We start from the raw sequence: 8,564 nt of genomic DNA, 5'->3' as shown, positions 1-8,564 counted from the left end.
CTCGAGTTCCTCTCATATTAGGAAAACCATTCTTAAACACGGCTAAAGTAATAATAGACGTGTTCGGTAAGAAACTGACCCTAAGTATAGAGGACGAGAGTGTTACCTTTTCAGTTGATAGAGCCATGCAACAACCGCAATTTGCCGGATGATACATGCTATTATATTCAAACTATAGACTCACATGCAGAATTGTTAGAAGAATTTCCAGAATTACAAGGAACAGGAGAATGTTCTTTAGGAGAAGGAATTGAACCAATTGATGAAGCTGAAATGTTAGCCGCACTTATGGCTAATGGATACGAACCAGCAACAGAAGAACTTCAAATGCTAAAAGAGGAAGACATATATCGATACAAATCATCGATAGAAGAACCACCGACATTAGAGTTAAAGCCACTTCCAAACCATTTGGAATACGCTTATTTACATGGTGAATCTGAATTACGTGTAATAATATCATCTTCTCTTACAAAAAATAAAAAATCTCAATCATTTCTGTGCTAAAAGCTCATAAACCAGCTATTGCATGGAAGATTCATGATATTAAAGGAATAAATCCTTCGTATTGCACACATAAAGTCCTTATGGAAGAAGGCCATAAAACGTATGTGTAACGCCAACGAAGACTAAATCCAAATATGCAAGATGTTGTTAAGAAATAAATTATTAAACTGCTAGATGCAGGTTTAATTTATCCAATCTCTGATAGTCCGTGGGTAAGCCCAGTTCAATGCGTACCTAAGAAGGGTGGCATGACTGTCATCACAAATGAAAAAAATGAGCTTATTCCTACTATGATTGTAACAGGATGGCGATTTTGTATTGATTATAGAAAATTAAATGACGCCACCAGAAAAGATCACTTTCCCTTACCTTTCATTGATCAAATGTTGGAAAGATTAGCAGAAAATAGTTACTATTGTTTTCTTGACGGTTTCTCCGGATATTTTCAAATTCCAATAGCACCCGAGGACCAAGAGAAAACCACATTCATGTGCCCTTATGGTACTTTTGCTTACAAACGCATGCCATTTGGACTTTGCAACGCCTCTGCAACCTTTCAAAGGTGCATGATGGCGATTTTTCACGACATGATAGAAGAATGCATGGAAGTTTTCATGGATGACTTTTCAGTCTTCGGTGATACTTTTGAAACATGTCTAGTTAATCTTGAACGAATGCATGTTAGATGCGAACAATCAAATCTAGTTCTTAATTGGGAGAAATGCCATTTCATGGTTAAAGAAGGCATCGTTCTTGGTCACAAAATTTCAAAGGAAGGAATTAAAGTGGATAGAGCTAAAGTAGATGTAATTGCTAAACTTCCACATCCCACCAATGCTAGAGGAGTTAGGAGTTTTCTAGGGCATGCCGGTTTTTACCGACGTTTCATAAAAGATTTTTCTAAAATTGCCACTCCTATGAATAAACTCCTTGAAAAGGATGCTCCATTCATCTTTTCGGATGAATGCATCAAATCTTTTAATATTCTTAAAGAAAAACTCACTAATTCGCCGATCATGATAACTCCAAATTGGAATTTACCGTTTGAACTTATGTGCAATGCAAGTGATTTTGCAATGGGAGCCGTTTTAGGACAAAGGATTGAAAAACAATTTCAACCAAGACATTACAAGGAGCACGAACAAATTACACAACTACTGAAAAAGAACTCCTTGCTATTGTCTTTGCTTTTGATAAATTTCGTTCATATCTCGTTCTAGCAAAAACGGTGGTCTATACCGACCATTCTGCTCTTAGATACTTATTTTCAAAACAAGATGCTAAATCATGATTAATTCGTTGGATCTTACTCTTACAAGAGTTCGATATTGAAATCCGAGACAAAAAGGGAGCAAAAAATCTCGCCGCTGATCATCTTTCTCGTCTTGAAAATCCCGAATTAGAAGTTCTAAACGAATCAGCCATACAAGATAACTTTCCTGATGAATATCTTTTGAATATCGATTATAATGAAATTTCATGGTTTGCAGACTATGCAAACTACTTAGTATGTGGATTCCTTGAAAAAGGGTTGTCGTACCAAAAACGAATGAAATTCTTTAGTGATATAAAACACTATTTTTGGGAAGATCCACATTTGTTTAAAAGTTGTCCCGATGGAATAATACGTCAATGTGTATTCAGAGATGAAGCTAGTCAAATCTTAAACCATTGTCACACAGGACCAACATGAGGGCATTATAGGACTCAACTTAAAGCAAGAAAAGTTTACGACGCTGGATTCTATTGGCCTACAATTTTCAAAGACGCACACCTTCTTTGTAAATCCTGTGATGCTTGTCAAAGGACCGGAAAAATAAGTCAACGTGATGAAATGCCACAAAATGTCATTCAAGTATGTGAAGTATTTGACGTTTGGGGTATTGACTTTATGGGTCCATTTCCAAAATCTCATAATAATCTCTACATTCTCGTTGCCATTGATTATGTATCTAAATGGGTGGAAGCACAAGCTCTCCCAACTAACGATGCACGAGTTGTAGTCAATTTTTTAAAACGTCTTTTTGCAAGGTTCGGAACATAGAAAGCTTTAATAAGTGATGGGTACTCATTTTTGTAATAATCAACTTGAGAAAGTTCTCAAAAGATATGGAGTAACTCATAAAATCTCAACCGCTTATCATTCACAAACAAGTGGACAAGTTGAAAATACCAACCGAGCATTAAAATGTATTCTAGAGAAAACCGTAGGATCAAATCCGAAAGAATGGTCCATGAAATTGGAGGATGCACTCTGGGCTTTTCGAACAGCCTACAAAACTCCAATTGGAACCACACCTTTAAACTCGTTTATGGAAAAACATGTCACCTTCCAGTAGAAATTGAGCACAAAGTATTTTGGGCTTTGAAGACATGTAATCTTGATTTACATGAAGCTGGACGTCTACGGTTAAGTCAATTAAACGAATTAGAAGAATTAAGACATGAAGCATATGAAAATTCGTTAATCTATAAGGAAAGAACGAAGAAATGGCATGATAAAAGAATTCGAAGTTCAAAAGAATTTAAGGAAGGAGACAGAGTCCTTCTTTTCAATTCACGATTCAAGCTATTTCCTGGAAAATTGAAATCAAGATGGTCTGGACCATTCATTATCAAAAGAGTTTTTCTGTACGGAACAGTAGAGTTAATAAATTCAAACGGAATTGAATTTAAGGTTAATGGTCACAGAGTTAAACATTACATAGATAATCCAATGGAAGTTGAAGATGAAGTTAATCACAATTTCGACACCACAGCTAACTAAGTGTGGGAAGATTCGAATCTTTTTAAGGATAATATATATTTCTGTTAGAGTTAGATTTTCTGTATTCGTGTAGGTCTCGAGAATGGAATCCGAATGGTCTTTCCCTAGCAGACCCTAAAGAACTAGTCTTCTCCCCCCATTCTGAATTTTTATTTTTTTTAGGTTTTACGAGATGAAGAATTCCTTTGATCTGAACCATGGTCTACTACTACACGCTATGATTACTAAATGTAATAATAACATCTTTCCGAGTGAACTAGTATCATTCATAAGAGGAAAAATGGACGAAGTAAGGAAAGAACTCAGGAAAGATCATCATAAGACAAATTTTGGTAAAGAAAAATCAAAATCCGCAATAAAAAGAAGAGCACGACACCTTGAAAGATGTCATAAATGCGGAAAATGGTCACACGAAGGTAAATGTTCGAACAATCAAACATATTCAAATACCGAATTTGTTACTCTATGCAGAGAAGGACCGTTCATATGTTTAGAAGAAAAGTTATTGAAGAATCGAGGTTACGCTTATGTAGCTATGGAAAACCAAATCACACGACTCTCTTATGAGTCAACTAAAGCAGGTCTCTGAGAATTCTATCTCACAGGTAAGTATGTACAGTTTTTTTTTATTTATTGCTTTTAACCTTTTGATAATAAACGCTGAATCGTTCGCTATAAAGTATTAAATTGATATTCAATAAAATTAGGTATGCGAAACCGAAATTATTGATATCATACAAAAATTTATTACATCACTGCAAAATTTACCGTTTATTCTTAAGGTATAAATATCTTTAATCAATCAATCCAAAATATTTCAAAAAATTCGTCAGGAGTAAAACTAGGTAATATAGCCGAAATTACTTTACCCAAAAGTGGGACGTATATTTTTGATAATATTTGATTGATTAAAGTGGGATAAAAGACCAAAAAGATTTTTAATTTTAATTTTTACCTTGTTTTTAAATAAATATTAAATTATTATTATAAATTTTTAAAACTATTATATAATTATAATATTTTAAATGAAAGTTTGTAAAATTAATGTATATAAATATTAATAATATTTATATGAAATTTTATGCATTTTAAATTTAAGTTTGGTGTGAATAAAAAAACAAAAATGTACTTTATTTCATTAAGTTAAAAATTTGATATCTAAAATTCGTCGTAAGTTGAAGACTAGGTTATGTAACCGAAATTGCTTTACCCGAGGGCGGGACGAAAAATTTTATTATCATTATTTTTAATCTTGTTGATTTAAAGTATGCCAAAAACATTTAAAAAACCCAAAAATCTTAACTTTTAAAACAACGCTTTGAAATGACAAGTTTTTAAAATTTTGTCGAGGGACGAACTAGGTCAACGTACCGAAATGCCCTCATTCTTAAAAGAAACAAAATTTTAAAATTAATTTAATTATTTATTTTATAAGTTAAAGGTTTTTATAAAAAAAAAAAAAAGGGCAGGGACCCCATGCGATCGCATGGGATTTAGCCTACACCACCATGCGATCGCACGAGGCTAGATATCTGGACAGAATGATAAAACCCAGCGACTGCCTCTGTTCCCATCACAATGCACACACATTTACACGAACACATACACACATAATCACCAAAAATCACCATTTTTCAACCAAATTTCACGAAATTCGTTACAATAGTCTGCTATAATCATGTCTTTTCTCGGATGGGGAAGCAGAAAGGTAAAAATTTCACCCCTAAACTCCTAAATTTCCTAATTTTTGTGATAATTTTAATTAATTACAATAATCTTAGTTTCATAATTTATAGTGTAATTAAAGATAAATTGTTAGTATATTATGCTTGTATAACCTAGATTGATGCTATTTAACATGATTTGAAGCCTTAAACTTCAAAATTTTTAGAAATCTAGGGTTTGTGTTCTTGAGCAATTTGGGGCTTTTTGATATAAACAAGTTATGACCAATTTTTTTCATGAATTATTGCTAAATTAAGTATTGTAACATGTTTAGGTTGCTAAATGATCCAAACATTGATCCTAAACATGATTTTTGAGAATTAAAGTGAACTTTTTAAGTCTAAAATTCATGAACTTGACTAATTTGATATAAATGCCCTTTGAGACTTGTTTAATTGCTAGTAATGATTATTTTGACATGTTATTTGAGTTGAATACTTATGAACTTTGTAAACATTTTCATATATGCTTATTTGAAAAAGTGTAGAATTGATAATAAAAAAAAATGAGTATAAGTTCAATGTGGATTAAACATGTTATTGTAATTGTTTTAATTTGTTATTTTGCTAACACTAATGCATATTTGGATGCACAAATTTTGTGTTTAATGTGTTTTGCAAAGAAATACAGATACGGACGGTGCATCATCATCTAGGCAACATGATCCGGAATCACAGCCAGAGATACAATATCACGAACCGGAACAACAACCTGAACAACAACAACATTATGATCAACACGTACCATACTATGAACCAGAACCACAATTTTTTATTGCCAACGTAGTATTTCCCATTCACCATATAATAGAACACCCAACAATTCATGAAGAACAGTTGCATCCTAATTTAAAGATTGATAGAAGTTGGAGAGATTACCCGACGTACCAAAGTAATAAATTTAAGCTTTGGACCAAAAATGTAGAAGTTCCAAGGTAATAGATTGGGAGCCTTTGGAAAAGGGTCCACCTAGCTAACTCAGTTAGGCAGCATCTAATCCAAAGGTATGGCAGCTCTTCTTTTTCCAATTGGGAACGTTTATTTACCACTCGTAGGCCTGTATATAAAGAGTGGTGTGTTGAGCTAATGAGTACTATAGCTTTTAATAAGGATGTAAATAGGTTAGATGATAAAAGTTTTCTTAGATTTTTACTTGGCCGTAGGATGTATAGGATGTCCATGCTGGACATGGCCAGGGCTTTACAGATTTACACTCCCACTGAATTACTATCACCTGATTGTACAAATTTGATTTATCATGGTGAGCGGGTAGATAGAAATTTTGACGCTAACGCCATCTGGAGGCATATGTCAAATTTTAATGTGTTTACGCGGGGAAGAAGACACTCCTATTTAGATATTAATAAAGTCGAGCTTCGTATAATACATAGATTCTTAGCAAACTCGATTACACACAGAGGTAACAACAAGGAGCAAATGACCTTACACGATTTATTTTACCTTAAGTGCATTTGAGACACTAGAAGCTTTGTTAATATCCCCTACTGTGTTGGTTTTTATCTGTCCAAAATGGTGGAAGGTATACAGGAAGGGGGAATAATAGGAGGAGGTATTTTTGTTAATCTCATTGGAGAGTATTTAGGTGTAGATAGGAATTAAGGGGGTCTGATGATGGTATGTAGGGAACAGGACGAGACTTTAGGTTTGCAAGTCTATCAAGGTGCAAAGGTATTGACTAGGAGACGCAATCAGGTAGTACAATATCAGGGCCGCCATCCACAGGTAGAGAGAGGTTCGGATAAGCAAATGGAGGAAGCGGATGACATTAGGGATGTCATTAGGGATAGTGCTACTGACATTTTCCAGCGTATAGATGAGGTAGAAATGACTAATGAGGATAGACATTGTCGGTATGAGCAGTGGCAAGCCGCAAATGAGTATGAGACTTCCAGGTGACGCCAACACAATAGCTGGCAAGTTCATCAGCACCAAATCATGAGCCAGCTATCATATCAGGTACCAAATAACTACATCCTGACTCGACCTGCTTACTATCCACCGCATCAGCCCGACATGCAACCACCCTATGACCTGTACGACCCCAATCAAGCATACCAGAACACCAATCACCAACCATGGAACCCGAACGACGATATGAACTGGAACCCCTATCTAAATCAATAGTGTTCCATTGGTGATGTCTTCTCTTTTATTATTTTTATCTATTTTAACATTTTGATACTTTAATGTACTGTTTAATATTTTTATTATTTTTACTAATATTTCATTTTTGTAATTTGAAAGTGGGATATTAAGTCCCATTTCAAATTACCATGCATGTTTATATTTGTATTGTATGTATTTTTATCTCATGTACACAACAGGGTAAAACAGCGCATTTTCGAAGACTGACATTAAGTTCAGCAAAAGCTATTAATTTTGACGACAAAACGAAAAAACAAATGTGATGTAACTACAGACGGAATGAACAAATGATGTGCACCATTTATCATTCAACATAAACAATAATATGTTTGAAAACTTTGGTAAAATTTAATCATTTTTCTACGCTAATCACCCTCAATAATTTAAATTGTTACTGATTTCTTGCAAATGAGGGCATTGCAAGATCTTGAGTGTGGGAAGAGGTTAAATTCTTTCGGGTTTTAAAATTTTAATTTAAACACTTGGTTACCATTAAAAATACTAGTAACGCAGTAGTTGTATTAGAATCTAGTGCTCTCTATTTAATAAAGAACAACCCTAGTCTTATATACTGACTACCCAATTCTAGTAAAAAATTTTAAAATTTTCAACTAAATGAACTCAAAATCATGTTTATACATATTTATGAACGATAAAACTAGGTGTTAACACCGAAATTATTATTACCTCGGAAAGGACATAAATTAAGAAACAACCCAAAATGCTTGAATTCATTTAAAATGAAATAGAGGATAATAAAAAGGCAAAGAAAGGAAAATAAAAGCCAAGTGTGGGAAAAATTTACCAAGTTATTTAGAACATATATCACATATTTTTGTACAAATAATTGAAAATACTTTTGTTTTAGACGATATTAATCAGTTTTACCCAGTTTATTGTAATATAAATGGAATTTAAAAGGAAGTAAAGTCTTCCGAGAAAAAGACACGCGCTTCTTGTAAGACAGGAAGTTGTCGTCCAGACCAGTTGTAGAGTCCACGAAAAATCTTGAAAAGTTTTCTCAAAAATCAGCTGGAAATCCACGGACCTCAGCATCAAACAGGGTCGCCAAGTGGTCAGACTTATCCTAACCATGAGAGGATCTGTCTCGTACAATAGGGGGCACCGTGCAAATTACCTTATAAGACTAATGAATCAGATCCCCAAAAAGGATAATCTCCTTAAAAGATCAAAAATCAGCTTTTAAGACTGATATTACTCAATCCTTGAGATTGACCTTAAAGATTGAGAATTCAAACTCATGGAATTCGATGATATCTAAACTCGAGCTTGAACGAAAAAATATTTTGATCAAATTACAAACCGATTTGTTTTCTGAAAACCCAATTTTAATGCGTTCATTACCATTGAACGTAAAATCCTAAGAATTCACCGAAATT

The sequence above is a fragment of the Rutidosis leptorrhynchoides genome, chromosome 1 (assembly GCF_046630445.1).
Source record: "Rutidosis leptorrhynchoides isolate AG116_Rl617_1_P2 chromosome 1, CSIRO_AGI_Rlap_v1, whole genome shotgun sequence".
NCBI classification, from domain to species: domain Eukaryota; kingdom Viridiplantae; phylum Streptophyta; class Magnoliopsida; order Asterales; family Asteraceae; genus Rutidosis; species Rutidosis leptorrhynchoides.
Note: the sequence above shows the minus strand (reverse complement) of the source record.